Here is a 15700-nt window from a genome sequence, read left to right as displayed (position 1 = left end):
CTTTGTGAGCACCAGATCCGGCTTTAGTTTTCATGGATAACCAGCACTGGGTAGGTTGTGCCCCACCTTGAAATGGTGGGGTGCAGAGTGCAGGATCTCTGCAGGGAGGACAGTTGACAGTCTCCAGTGCCTACCTGTGCTCCCCGTATGACCTTGATTCATAACAACTCCAATGACAGCTAACACTAATATAGGGACCTCACGTGGGAGGCATTGTTCTGCATAATATGAAATGATAAGATTTGATATGTATACTCAATAATTTAACACACACTACAACTCTGAAATAGGTACTAGGAAATTCAGGTGAAGGAAAAGCGGTGTAGTTTTACCATGATAAGAAACTTTATATTAGAAGTTTAGCTATGCCACTTACTAGCTCTTTGACGTGAGTAAATTGCTTAATCTTTCTGAGCCTAAATGGTTTCCATGAGAATTAAATGGGACACTGTAGCATCCTAGGACCAAGGATCTCCACCTCCTTTCCATTCTCTCATCTCACCTCCGACCCTTCTCCAGGGACTTATCTTTCCGAGATACTGATGGGAGACAGCAAAAATGGGGTGCTTTTTAGGCACCATGCACAGAGAAAGAGTGTAATTCTGAAAGGAGTGACTGACATGCCTCTGTCCAGGAGAAGCTATAGATAATCTCTTATCTGTGTCACAGAACAGAATCCAAGCCTAGTTGCATCAGTCAATTATAGTTGAATTGGGAGTGGCTAAAAGGATTAGGAATTGGACTTCATATTAGAAGGTATTTGCTGCCATCTCCTCTGTAGGAAAAGGAAGAATAAAAGCAGGGTTTAAAGGTTCATGTTCTTGCTCAGATTAATCAAGTAGCCCCTTCCCCTCTTGATTTTATCTTGGAGATGCACATACATGTGTTCACACACAGAATGTGCTCACATGTTTTCTACACTTGTGATAGATTTAGAAGTAATGATATTTAAAGAGCTTAAAAATATTTTTCCCTGGTTACAAAAGTAATGCTTGTTTATTGTATAGACAAGTATTTGGACATACAGAAAAGTATTAAAGATATTAATGTCTTCACCCAGGACACAGAGATAACCACTAAATGCATATTGGTGACTCCAAGTTTTTTTCTGTATGCACACACACGTACACACACACACACACACACACTTTAGCTTGTAAGCCTACTTACAAATTTTGTTGTTATTTTTTTAAACTTTTATTTTAAGTTCAGGGATACATGTACAGGGTTGTCACATAGGTAAACTTGTGTCTTGGGGATTTGTTGTACAGATTATTTCACCACTCAGGTATTGTCACTTTCCACCCCAAAACCTAAGGCATAGAACAACAGAATCATAGTTTCATTGTCTGTCATGGTTCTGGAAGTTAACTAGGCTCAGCTAAGTAGTTCTTGCTCAGAGCCTTTCATGCAGTTGCAGTCAGGTGGTAGCTTGGGCTGGTTATCTGAAGGTTGCTTACTCACAGGTCTGCTGTCTAGATCCCGCACTCTGCACCCCACCATTTCAAGGTGAGGCACAACCCACCCAGTGCTGGTTGTTTGTCCATGAAAACTAAACCCAGGTCTGGCGCTCACAAAGCAGCAGCTTAGCGACCCATTAGTTATTTTTCCTGATCCCCTCTCTTCTCCCATCCTCCACCGTCTGACAGGCCCCAGTGTCTGTTGTTCCCCTCTATGTGTTAATGTGTACTCATTTAGCTCCTACTTATAAGTGAGAACATGCAGTATTTGTTTTTCTGTACTTTTGAACTTGGTATTATATTCTGAGCATTTCTCTTTATCATTAATGTATTGATTACCTATTGATGCTCAATAAACCACCCCAAAACCTAAGGCATAGAACAACAGAATCATGGTTTCATTGTCTGTCATGGTTCTGGAAGTTAACTAGGCTCAGCTAAGTAGTTCTTGCTCAGAGCCTTTCATGCAGCTGCAGTCAGGTGGTAGCTTGGGCTAGTTATCTGAAGGTTGCTTACTCACAGGTCTGCTGTCTAGGCTGGAAAAGCTTAAACAGCAGGAAGTTGGAACAGCTAAGCTTTTGGACATTTCTTTCTGTAATGTGCTCTCTCCTGCATGGTGGCTTCAAGATGGCCATGTTCCTTACATGAAATCCGAGGTCCAAAAGTGCATGTCTGTAAAGAAAGGTCAGGCTGATGCCAACTCACCTTTTGTGTGGTGACCTAGTCTTGGAAGTCACATAGCATTTCCTTACCACATGCTGTTCACCAAGGCAGTCTCAAAAGCCCACCCAGTTTCAAGGAGAGACATATGTCTCCCTTTGAGACATGGACCTCTGAAGTACTGTGTTAGTTTCCTATCACTGATCTAACATATTACTACAAATTTAAAGCAACAGGGATTTATTATCTTACAGTTTTGAAGGTTAGAAATCTGAAATGGGTTTTACTGGGCCAAATCAAAGTGTTGGCAGGGCTGCCTCCCCTGAAGGCTTGAGAGAGGAATCCATTTCCTTGCTTTTCCAGCTTCTAGAGGCTGCCTTCAGTTGTTAGCTTGTGGCCTCATCCTCCATCTTTAAGGCCAGCAGCCTTGCATCTTCAAATGTCTCTCTAAATGTGAGCTATTAGTTAGCCTGCTACAAATGGGAAATGGCAAGGCTTTGGAAGGGCACATGGGCCAGAAATGTTGCTGCAGTCATTTTTGTAAAGTACAGTCTGCCATAATTAAATATATTCAGTGATTGCATAGTATGACTGTCACCATTTGCTTAGCCTTCCTTTATTGTTAATTTTAGGTGTTTCCAATATAAATAACACTATAGGTGTTTCCATTTAGGGTGTTTCAAACATAAAGAACACTATAGTAAACAAACATTGTTATAAATAAATATTTTTGCAAATCCCCAATTATTTCCTTAGAATAAATTAATAAGGATATTATTATATAAAAATATGAATACTTACAGATTGCTAAATCACCCTCCAGAAAGGCAATGTTAGTTTTTCAGTAACATTGTATAAAAATATTTATTTTACTGTATCATCATTGATATTGAGTATAATTATTAAAAAACCTTACAGGCTGAATAGGCAGAAAACACCATCTTTTTTGTAGCTTTATTGAGGTATTAATTGATATACAAAACTGGATATATATTTAATGTATACAATTTTATGAATTTGAACATGTGCATATACCTGGGCTATCATCACCATAATCAAGGTAGTAAACATATCTGTCATCTCCAAAAGTTACTTTGTGTCCTGATACTTTTTTGTGGTATGAGCAAGAATTTAACATGAGCTCTACCTCTTAGCAAATTTTTAAGTGCACAACATTATATTGTTAACTGCAGGCACTATGTCATACAGTAGATATCTAGAATTTATTTATTTTGTATAACTGTAACTTTGTACCCATTGAATGACTTCCCATTTCACCTTTGCCCTATTCCCTTAAAACCATCACTCTATTTTCAGCTTCTATAAGTTTGATTATTTTAGATACCTCATATAAGTGGAATCATGCAGTATTTGTCCTTCTGTAATAGACTTATCTCACTTTGCATAATGTTTTCCAGGTCTATCCATGTGGTTGCAAGTGGTAGGATTTCCTCCCTTTTTAAGGCTGAATAATATTTCATTATATGTGTATACTACATTTTCTTTATCTATTTGTCTGTTGGTGAACATTAGGGTTGTTTTCACACCTTGGGTATTCTGAATAATGTTGCAGTGAACATGGGATTGCAGATATCTCTTTGATATACTGATTTCATTTCGTTTGGATACATACCCAGAAGTGGGATTTCTGGATCATACGGTAGTTCTATAGTGGTTGCACCATTTTCCATTCCCTCCGACAATGTACAAGGATTCCAATTTTTCCACATTCTTGCCAACACTTGTTATCTTTTGTTTTTTTGATAATAGCCATCTTAACATGTGTGTAGTGATATCTCATTGTGGTTTCGATTTCCATTTCCCTGATGATTAATGGTGTTGACACTTTTCCACGTATCTATTGGACATTTGTACGTCTTCTTTGGACAAATATTTATTCAAGTCAATTTCCTACTTTTTAGTTAGGTTATTATTATTATTTTGCTATTGAGTTGTAGGAGGAGTTCTTTATGTATTTTGAGAATTACCCCTTATTAGGTATATGTATTTTCTCCCATTCCATGGGTTGCCTTTTCACTTGGTTTATTTATTTATTAATTTATTTTTACTGGGAAGAAGAGTTTTAGTTTGCTGTTGTGCCCATTTGTCTGTTTTTGCTTTTGTTGTCTGTGTTTTTGGTATCATTTTCAAAAAATCATTGCCAAGACCAATTTAATGAAGCTTTTCCTGTATTTTTTCTTGTAAAAGTTTTACAGTTTCAGGTTTACATTTAAGTCTTTAACCTATTTTGAGTTGATTTTTGTGTATAGTACAAGTTAGGGAGGGATCCAATTTCATCTTTTTGCCTCTGGGATACAGTTATTCCACCACCATTTGTTAAAGAGATCATTTTTCTCCATCATGTATTTTTTATTGAACATCAGTTGACAGTATATGCATGGATTTATTTCTGGACTCTCCATTCTGTTTCATTGGTTTGTATGTCTGTATTTATGCCAGTACCATGCTGTTTGAATTACTGTAGCTTTGTAATATGTCTTTAAGTCAGGAAATACGATGCCTCCAGCTTTGATTATGATAGTTATTCTGGGCCTTTTGTTTTTTCATATGAATTTTAGAATTTTTTTTTTCTGTTTCTGTAAGAAATGCTATTGGGATTCTCTTGGGAATATAATTGAATCTGTAGATTGCTTTGGACGTTTTTACAATATTCTTCCAATCTATGAACATGAGATTTTTTTTCCATTTCCTTGTCTCTTTTTAAATTTCTTTCATGAATGTATTGTAGTTTTCAGTGTACAAGTCTTTCACATCCTTGGTTAAATTTATTTCTATGTATTTCATTCTTTTAAATGCTATTATAAATGAGATTGTTTTCTTAATTTTCTTTTGGGTCATTTGTTAGTATATAAAAATGCAATTGATTTTTTTAAAATCTCAACTTTGTATCCTACAGCATTACCGAATTCATTTATTAGTTCCAAGAGTTTTTCTGTGGAGCCTTTAGGGTTTGCTATGTATAGGATCATGTCATCTACAGACAGAAACAATTTTACATCTTTCCTTCCAATTTGGAGGCTTTTAATTTCTTTTTCTTGCCTAATTACTCTGGCTAGGACTTTTAATACTATGTTGAGCAGAAATAAGAGATGATAGCCTAGCCTTATTCCTGATCTTAGAGGAAAAGCTTTTAGTTTATGGGCTTTTTATATATAGCTTTTATTATGTGAGATACATTCCTTCAGTACCTAGTTTGTTGAGTGTTTTTTATCATAAAAAGGTGTTGAATTTTTTCAAATGCTTTTCCTGCATTTATTCAGATGATTATGTGATTTTTAAAAATCATTCATTATGTTAATGTTGTATATCACATTAATTGATTTGTGTATGCAGAGCTATCCTTGCACCCCAGGGATAAATCTCATTTGATTATGTTGTATGATCTTTTCTGTGTGCCGTTGAATTTGGTTTGCTAGTATTTTATTGGGGACCCATCTTGCTTATGTGTGCACATCCTTGATTATTGCTAGTTAAACATTTTTTATCATTTATTCATTTTTTTGTTTATTGACTATTATTTTTTCTTATTTTTTTCTACAGGGTACTGATACATTTCTTATTTATAGGAACTCTTTATATATAAAATGCATTAAAGCTTTTCACCATTTTGTATAAATAATAGTTATGAAGTTTTATATTTTGAAAGAAAACATCTTTTTCAATGCTGTTTATTTCTTTCTTTTTATGATTAAATATTTTTTCCTTCACATAGGTCAGGTAAGTATTCACCTATAATTTTTTCTTGGTGCTTTAAAATTTAACTTTAGGCCGGGCGCGGTGGCTCATGCTTGTAATCCCAGCACTTTGGGAGGCCGAGGCGGGCGGATCACGAGGTCAGGAGATCGAGACCACGGTGAAACCCCGTCTCTACTAAAAATACAAAAAATTAGCCGGGCGTGGTGGCGGGCGCCTGTAGTCCCAGCTACTCGGAGAGGCTGAGGCAGGAGAATGGCGTGAACCCGGGAGACGGAGCTTGCAGTGAGCCGAGAGCGCGCCACTGCAGTCTGGCGTGGGTGAAAGAGCGAGACTCCGTCTCAAAAAAAAAAAAAAAAAAAATTAACTTTAGACTTCTAGTTATGTAAGTCATATGTTTTTATACATATATACCTTATTTTTTTTACCTAACAGTGTAAACAAATGGATGAGGAAAGAGACAAGTATAAGCAGTTGATTGGATTTTAGTAGAAATAAATTGACATTCTATTTACTGTCCATCTGATTCAGTCAATTCCCAATTATCTATGGTAAATGAGAGCTAGGAAGAACAAGGGTAAAATATACATCTGTTGATAATCTCTCAACTATATTTCAGGACATGTCTGTGCTCAGAAACATTCTAATGGCATTACATTGAGGGCAGAGCACTTTGGTGTTTCTCCATGGTCACGTCACAGAGATCAGTGATCTTATTGTCTATTTGGATGACCTTGTTTCCATGACAGAGAAAGTCCTCTCATATGGCATAAAAATGAGCTGCTTTTCTCCAGAGGAGTTATGGCTGATGGTGTCTCAGGTGTATATCTTGGCTTGGAGGCCATAATTTCTAACCATTAGAGACTTATTCCTATGGGTAAAGCCCTGTCTCTGTGGGAAGTCCTTTAAGAATAAGCCCAGGCACACCGCATTGCACTAGAAAGGGTCACTGGAATTGTAGGCTTAACGTATCAAAAATGAACAAAGGTATTACCTCTTCCTGAGAGGATGAAACAGAACAGGTTCAGATCACTGAGGAATATGGTGGGAACAAGGGAACACAGAGTGATTATAGGGTGGTCCAGAAGAGACAGGTGGGCAGGTGCCTGTATTGGTAGGAGTATCCTGCAGGCTGGGTCAGGCCAAGGACTGCTACAGTGCAATAAAGCAAACAAAGAAAAGAGATATTACATGCAGAGTGTCCACAGCTTCCCTCCCCTTCATCACCTCCATCATCATCAATTTTGCCAGTTTCTTCTTGGTCCTTTATTATGCAGAACAAACATAATGGGTGAATACCTATTTTTGAAGGTACCCTAAGTGCCAGGCACTTTGCTGGGGCCACAGCAGTGAGCAAAACAGACAACATCCCCCACCTTCATGTATCTTGCACTCCACCAAGGAGAGATAAATGGTAAACAAAGAAATAAAATGGATAGCATGTTAGATACAAACACATGCTACAATTATAGGAGGACAGGGAGTAGTAGCAAGTGTGGGATGGGAACATGCTGTTTTCCCTGGCATGGGCTGAAAAGGCCTCACAGCAAAGGTGGTATTTGCATAAAGGCCTGAAGGAGGAACAAGAACGAACCAAGTGGGTATCCAGGTGAAGAGCATTTTAGGGCAGTGCGAGCAACCTAGACCACGAGGCCAACAGCATCTGGCTCATTGAATAGGTCCTAGGGCATTGATAGAATAAAAGGTGGAGTGCAGGGGAAGATCAGAAAAAGGGAATCCATGGAGGCTGGATTCCAGAGAATTGTGTGGGGAGTTTAGAGGAAGACAGAAGAAAGAAATATTAGAGACAAATGGGATAAGGAGAAATGATGGTAAAAGGGATTTTAAAAAGCTTTGCTGTGTCTTATGAGTAAAGTCTTTGAGTGACTTCAGGAAATATTTAAATTGCTTCAAGCAAGACTAGACTGCAAGGTAGCTGAGCACAATATGGGCTGTATGAAGTAATCGAAGAATTTATTATTGAGATAATTTTTGGACCAGCAGAGATTGTGGTCAGGAGAGCTGAGGATGTGTATATTTGTAAGGGTGAGAGTGTGGTGGTAGGAGAGATGGTACGAAAACTGTAGTAGGGAGGGTCAATTCTGGGGTAGAAAATGCCAGCTGGCTTAAGAAGTTATTCCAGTATGGGCTACATGTCAGAATGGTCTTGTGGTGCTTGGTCTTAGCTGATGGACACTTATAGTTAAACATTTTTCATGATTTTCTTTTTTTGTTGTTCATTGAGTAGTCATGATCTTACTGATCTTTTTCTATAGGGTACTTATATATTTCTTATTGATTTGCATGAGCTATTTATATTTAAGATGTGTTAAAGCTTTTATTTATCATTTGGCACAATTAATAATACTAAATAGTATCAGGTAGCTTAAAGGTGCTGAGCTGGCTGGTGGTGGAGGAGGGTTTGGGGGGTAGAGGAGGTCTTGGTAGGGGTTAGGTCTGGCAGTGTGGGATTAGATGGCAAGGTGTGCAGAAGGGAACATGCCCTCCAAAGGAACTGGAAGGTCATTGGCACAGCCTGTAAAACTTGGTTTCACTGAACCAATTTTCATCAAGCATTGACAGATGCCTGTCTGGGATGACAAATCCTACCACAGTAGCTAGTGCATTGTGGGCGCTCAGTAAATATATTTTTTTCAATGAATGAAGTCAACATGTGTTTGATAGACTAGCTTCTATCTGTTGTTTCCACCACTGGGCACCCCAACCCCCAACCCCTGTACTAGTTTATAACCATGTCCCTTCAATCCATTGCTGCCTATTGCCACTATGACAATGTTTCCCTATATTTTCCCTTCCATTAACTAGAGGGTAGCAGAATGGAAAGAATATGAACTTTGGAAAAAAATATAAGCTTGGGTTCACATCCTAGCTCTGCAGTTTGGGTTAGTGATCTGTTTTCCTAACTGTAAAATAGAGATAATAATATCCCTGTGGTTAGTTAGATTACAGTTAAACAAATATTCACTCTCCTCCCTACCTTCCCACACTGGAGAAGTAAATCTTTCCACCCTGTTGATGTTGGGCTTGGCCCCATAACTTGCTTTGGCCTCATGGTGGGTGAGATGTCCTTCCCTGCCTGCACTTGGATCTTGGGCCTAGTTGTGTGATTTGCTTTGACCAAGACTTAAAGAAAAGGCTTAAATTGTCTTTCTGGAGTTGTGCTTGTCTTGTGCTTCCAATTTTTCCATGAGAATAATGTGTCTGGGTAGCTACTGTGTCCAAGGAGGATGGAGAGAGGTGGAGCAGACCTGAATCCAACTTGCAGCTGAGTCCAGCCAATCTATTGCCAACCTGCTGATTTATGAGTGAGAAATAAAAATGCTTATTGTTGAATGTCACTGAGTTTTAGGGTGGTTTATTATGCAGAATTATTAAACATAACTGATGGATACAATGCCCTGTTCCTTCAGGTTACTCAGTATTAGATATCCTGCAAGAAGAATACCTAATCCTAAGTAAAGCATTCTGTCTGCTTCCAATTTATCTCAAGGAAAGACTAATTTTTGTTTTACAGCTACAGATAAACTCGTATGATTTGGACCCTTTTCCTCAAATGCTCCTACAATTGAAGATGATAAAATAGCTACATTTGGTATTTCTATGGCTACCAAGAATATCAAGTTCCATGAAATTTGGCTTACCAAATCCTAAAAGCCTTATCAAAATATTTTCTTTAAAGCTTCTTCTCTCTCCAGATTAATTCCTTATTGGCAAACAATGACTGTACTGTCTATCTTCTGGTGAGGAGTGTGCTCCCGGGAACTAGATGGCTGCAGCTCTTTCTGATATAAACCATTCCAAAATTATTCAGAAAGGGCCTTCCTGGAATATATAATTATAGAATATGGTGAAGATAACTTAAAAACAGGGTTTAGGAACAGATATCTAAAATTGTTGTCATTTGCCTGCAATGATGCAGTGGGAACTGTGAAGGTTATAGTCTTCCTATCTGGACAATCCCCTCAATGATATTTTTCCCCTAGCTACTGCCATTTCCTCTTCCCAGCCTCTAGAGCCGGGAGCACAAGTTGTGCAGTTACTATCTTTGTAATACTCATATACAGCCCCATTAACACTTTTTAAAAAAAATTTTATTATTATTATACTTTAAGTTTTAGGGTACATGTGCACAACGTGCAGGTTTGTTACATATGTATACATGTGCCATGTTGGTGTGCTACACCCATTAACTCGTCATTTAGCATTAGGTGTATCTCCTAATGCTATCCCTCCCCCCTGCCCCCACCCCACAACAGTCCCCAGTGTGTGATGTTCCCCTTCCTGTGTCCATGTGTTCTCACTGTTCAGTTCTCACCTATGAGTGAGAACATGCGGTGTTTGGTTTTTTGTCCTTGCGATAGTTTGCTGAGAATGATGGTTTCCAGTTTCATCCATGTCCCTACAAAGGACATGAACTCATCATTTTTTATGGCTGCATAGTATTCCATGGCCCATTAACACTTTTTATGGATGTGCTATACCTGGCAGATTTCTGTTTTCATGTTTATATTCTTGTCAGCTGAGGCTTCCATAAAAACATCAGAGACTGGGTGGCTTAAACAGCAGAAATTTTTTTCTCACAGTTCTGGAGGCTGGAAGTCCAAGATCAAGGTGTCAACAGGCTTTGTTCTAGTGAAGTATCTCTTCCTGGCTTGCAGTTGGGTGCCTTCTCGCTGTCCTCACAAAGCCCTTCCTCTGTAAGGGTGTGGAGAGAGATTGCTCTTTGGTGTCTCTCCTTGTCAGGACATTGATTCTATCAGATCAGGACCCCACCCTTATGGCCTCATTTTAACTTAATTACCTCCCTAAAGGTCCCATCGTGAAATATAGTCACATTTGGGGTTAGGGCTTTAATATAGAAAGTTTAGGGGGCACAGTTCAGTCTATAGCAATATCCAAGAACAGGAAATAGTTAAAAACAAAAAAGAGAGGACACAGAAGTCAGGGGATGTGGAGTCTTGTGTGGCTTCATGTGCAGAGGCCACATCTGGCTCAGCGTGAGGAATTATACAAAGAGACAGGAGAGGGAAAGGGGTGGTCACTGCAGCACCTGCCAGACTAGCTATGATTTAAAATCTAACTTGGAAGAAAACCATCAGGCATGTCAGTAAGGCTACGTCTAACCTGTCAAAATTATATGTTTACAGCTCTCCAAAGAGGCTATGAGTTAGACCAGGCAACTGCTGAATTGATGGTTCAGCTAGTAACCATTGTGGTAGCCATCCACTTTGTTAGCAATGGCATTTGGCTAATACAGCATGGGAAACCAAGCAGGAGGGAGCCTTGAGGATGGAGGCAAGAATGGAAAATTCCCTTGATTTCCTAATGTTTTGTTTTGTGATTTTTATTTATTCTTGCCTCAAATATTAATGTACATGTCTCAGTCTTAGAGAGGGCTTTTTTAGTCCCCTGGCACTGGTCAAGTCCTCCTGTAGCACTGCATTCTTACAACTAGTTTTCACTTATATTGATGGTAGTGAGATGATTGCTCATGACGCTAGCTGTTCAACGTCCAACTCATCTTCATAAATGTGAGCTCCACAAGGGCAGGCCTATGTGTGTCTCATTCACTGTTGTATCCTCAGTGCTTGCATAATATTGTCCTAGAGGGGGTGTTCAGAAATATATGTTGAATGAATGAACAAATGAAGGAATGAGGAGGAGTAGCCTATTTCCTTCCTCAACGTGTGCTTGTGAGTTAATGGATAGAATAGTTTGTTAAACCCCACTCTCTGAAAATCCTTTCTCCACCTTCCTCCGTACCAGGATTCCATTTCCAGAAAGCTTCAATTGTTATGAAGTCTGGATGTTTGCCTGGTCTGCCCCTTTGAGGGAGGGCCGATCTTTCTCTGAATATTGATGCAATGCTCTTAGAAATCATTTGCCCTAAATGTACTAAAGGCTTTGGTAGAATGGAAAGAGTATAGGCAGTTGAGCTGGAAGACCTCCGTTGGAATTTTATTTTTGTCACTTGGTGTGTGTATCAACTTGGACAAGTTAAGTAATCTGTTTCCTTACCTGAACATGAGTTTGCTGTGAGGATAAATGCAATAGCATAATGAATAGTGCTTTGAGAGCAGTGAAGTCCTTGTAGAAATATTTGTTATTTTAAGTGGAAGTGGTATAAGTACCTCCTTTGATTGACTAGAACAGGCTTGGGAAGCTCTCAGACCAACACCATTATATACTCTTTTTTTTTTTCTCATTAAACTTTTTAAATGGGTCTCAAAATTCTGTGACAAATTTTTGGCCAAGTTGTTTCCATTAAAAAGTACTGATTTAAAAAACTAATAACTTAAAACTGTCTCTCACAAAAAAGAAAGCCAAAGTGGTCCACAAAACATTCTCCTTTCCTTCTGAATGTTTTACAATGCATTGTTATCATTAACCAGTCTTTTACTACCAAACTCAACTGCCCAATTGAAACAAACAGTTCTGAGACGATTCTTCCACCACTGATTAAGACTGGGGTGGCAGGTATTAGGGATAATATTAATTTAGCCTTCTGAGCTTTCTAGGCAGACTTGGCGACCTTGACAGCTCCAGCAGCCTTCTTGTCCACTGCTTTGATGACACCCACGACAACTGTCTGTCTCATATCACGAACAGCAAAGCAACCCAGAAGTGGATACTCTGAGAAGCTCTTAACACACATGGGCTTGGCAGGAACCATGTCAATGATTGCAGCATCACCAGACTTTAAGAATTTAGGGCCATCTTCCAGCTTTTTACCAGAATGGCGATCAGTCTTTTCCTTCAGCTCAGCAAACTTGCATGCAATGTGAGCCGTGTGGCAATCCAGTACAGGGACATAGCCAGGGCTGATTTGGCCTGGATGGTTCAGGATAATCATCTGAGCAGTGAAGCCAGCTGCTTCCATTGGTGGGTCATTTTTGCTGTCACCAGCAACGTTGCCACGACAAAGATCCTTGACAGACACATTCTTGACATTGAAGCCCACATTGTCCCCAGGAAGAGCTTCACTCAAAGCTTCACGGTACATTTTCACAGATTTTACTTCAGTTGTAATGTTGACTGGAGCAAAGGTGACCACCGTACCAGGTTTGAGAACACCAGTCTCCACTTGGCCAACAGGAACGGTACCAGTACCACCAATTTTGTAGACATCCTGGAGAAGCAGGGCTTGTCAGTTGGACGAGTTGGTGGTAGGATGCAGTCCAGAGCCTCAAGCAGCGTGGTTCCACTGGCGTTGCCATCCTTACAGGTGAATTTCCATCCCTTGAACCAAGGCATGTTAGCACTTGGCTCCAGCATGTTGTCACCATTCCAATCAGAAATTGGCACAAATGCTACTGTGCCGGGGTTGTAGCCAATTTTCTTAATGTAAGTGCTGACTTCCTTAATGATTTCCTCATGTCTCTGCTGGCTGTAGTGTGGCTCGGTGGAATTCATTTTGTTAACACCAACAATTAGTTCTTTCACACCCAGTGTGTAAGCCAGAAGGGCAGGCTTTTAGGTCTGCTCATTCTTGGAGATACCAGCCTCAAACTCACCAACACCAGCAGCAACTATCAGGACAGCACAGTCAGCCTGAGATGTCCCTGTAATCATATTTTTGATGGAGTCTCTGTGTCCTGGGGCATCAATGATAGTCACATAGTACCTGCTGGTCTCAAATTTCCACAAGGAGATATGAATGGTGATACCACGTTCATGCGCAGCTTTCAGTTTATTCAAGACCCAGGCATACTTGAAGGAGCCCTTTCCCATCTCAGCAGCCTCCTTCTCAAATTTTCAATGGTTCTTTTGTCAATGCCACTGCATTTGTAGATCAGATGGCCAGTAGTGGTGGAATCGCCCGAACCTATGTGTCCAATGACGACAATGTTGATATAAGTCTTTTCCTTTCCCATTTTGGCTTTTAGGGGTAGTTTTCACAACACCTGTGTTCTGGTGGCAAACCCATTGCGAGAAAGCACTATATACTTTTTACATGGTTTTATTGTATCAGCTAAAGGGCTGCTGATCTGCAAATCTGATGAAATTGCCTAATTTGGCCCGGTTTTCGATGACAGTGGTGAAACATACTGAATAATGTGGAAAATACATCAACGAGGAATCACGCAGATGAATGGAAGTCATTAACTGAATTAAGATGTGCCTGCTTTGAGAATATGGTACCACAGCAGTCTAGCTGGATGTATTAATGGCAAGATAAATATTTTCTGCATCTGAAATCTACTCATATCTGTTGTTTTACTAAATATATGATTTTATTTGGGGCTGATCAGAAGATTTGATTCTTCCTTCTGTAGTAGTGGAATGTCTAATTTAGGAGTTTTGTGCAATGGAACATTCATGAGCTTTGAAGTCACAACTGTGAAGTTTGATCACTGCTTTTGTGACCTATCAGCGGCCTACTCTCCTTGAGTCTCAGTTCTTATCTTTTAAAAGCAGAGAATGATTCTTATCTTTTGGGATCATTGAAGATCAGATGAGGTACACCAGTTCAGAGCTCAGCAAATGATAATTTCCTTCCTTCTGATCCTTCCTTCCTTTCTTTCTTTGTTTCCTCCTCTTTCTCTTTCTTTCTTTCTTTCTTTCTTTCTTTCTTTCTTTCTTTCTTTCTTTCTTTCTTTCTTTCTTTCTTATTTCTCTCTCTCTCTCTCTCTTTCTTTTTCTTTCTTCTTTCTTCTCTCTCTCCCTTTCTTCTCTTTCTTTCTTTCCCCTTCCTTCCTTCCTTCCTTCCTTCCTTCCTTCCTTCCTTCCTTCCTTCCTTCCTGAGACAGAGTCTCACTCTGTTTCTTTCTTTGTGAAGTGCTACAGGTTGTAGAACATTTCCTGAAGTCTCTCAAGTCTATTTTAGGTTTAGTGTATTTAGGACTGGAGTGTGAATTTATTCTGACTTGACTTTATTTCTCTGTTACTCTGTATTGTTGATGAACCAAAAAAATTGCTTTCTGAAGAATACTTGTTTGAGTTCTGGGGTTAAACAATGAAATATTTCTACTTGTTCAGCAAGGAGGGGAGTCAGAAGGCTAATATGTGGAAATAAGTGCCCCATGAATGATTCTTATAATTTAGACCAATTAGTGTTCTATGATTATCGTGAAACTGGCAGAATGCAGCACTCAAAAATCACTAGACAGATTAGAGAAGCACAGGCATGAATGGGACAGAAAGGGGTTAGTGAGAGTTCATGAATGAATAGCAAGTAGATATATTTAATGCATTTAGGTGCCAAAATCCAACAGTAAAAATACGTTCTGCAAAAATTCTTTCTAAAAGTGAGGCATTTAGTCAATGGGGGGAAAATGGTCCTTATGCTTTTAATTAGCTTTGATTCATGCAAATTTTACTATTAGCCTTGAGCAGATCTAAGGAGGTAGACCTTTGAAGTTGCTGTTGAGTTCCTTCTGTTGACGCTGTTGAATTAGAATTCTAGAGGAGCCAATGAAAATAACATGCAAACATTATGGCCATTTGTTATCATTATAAAATGTGATAATGTCATTGCTGACTTACAAAGATGATGACCTGAAAGGCCATGACATTATGACATTACATTTTATCAATAATGAAAAATTGCTGCCTTTGCATGGTGTTTGGTGAGCTCAGGCGACCATAGAAGGAGGCTGTAAGCCTTTTTGTTTATTCTAGACTGAAAACGGAAACAAATCAGCAGTTAGAGATTCATTAGGTTGCCAGAGGAAAAAATGGCATCTTGTCTTACCCTATCCGTAGGGAAAGCTGGAGGACCTCACTGACCCAAGGGGTTTAATGTTCATTAGCGAGAGGCTTGCTTGCAAGTCACTTAAATGGTGCTGAAGTCTGCCTTAATAACAGGTTTTAAGGCTTGAGGGAAAATGTGCTGCCCAAAGAAG

The 15700-nt window shown here is 39.2% G+C and overlaps 1 pseudogene; it reads right to left on the bottom strand.

Annotated features, from left to right (window-relative positions):
- Nucleotides 1–12289: 12289 nt before the first annotated feature.
- LOC129481596 (elongation factor 1-alpha 1-like) lies at nucleotides 12290–13763 on the bottom strand (annotated as a pseudogene).
- Between the last annotated feature and the right edge of the window lie 1937 nt (nucleotides 13764–15700).

Source organism: Symphalangus syndactylus, chromosome 5, assembly GCF_028878055.3.
Source record: "Symphalangus syndactylus isolate Jambi chromosome 5, NHGRI_mSymSyn1-v2.1_pri, whole genome shotgun sequence".
Lineage (NCBI taxonomy): Eukaryota > Metazoa > Chordata > Mammalia > Primates > Hylobatidae > Symphalangus > Symphalangus syndactylus.
Note: the sequence above shows the minus strand (reverse complement) of the source record. Positions and strands in the feature narration are given on the sequence as shown.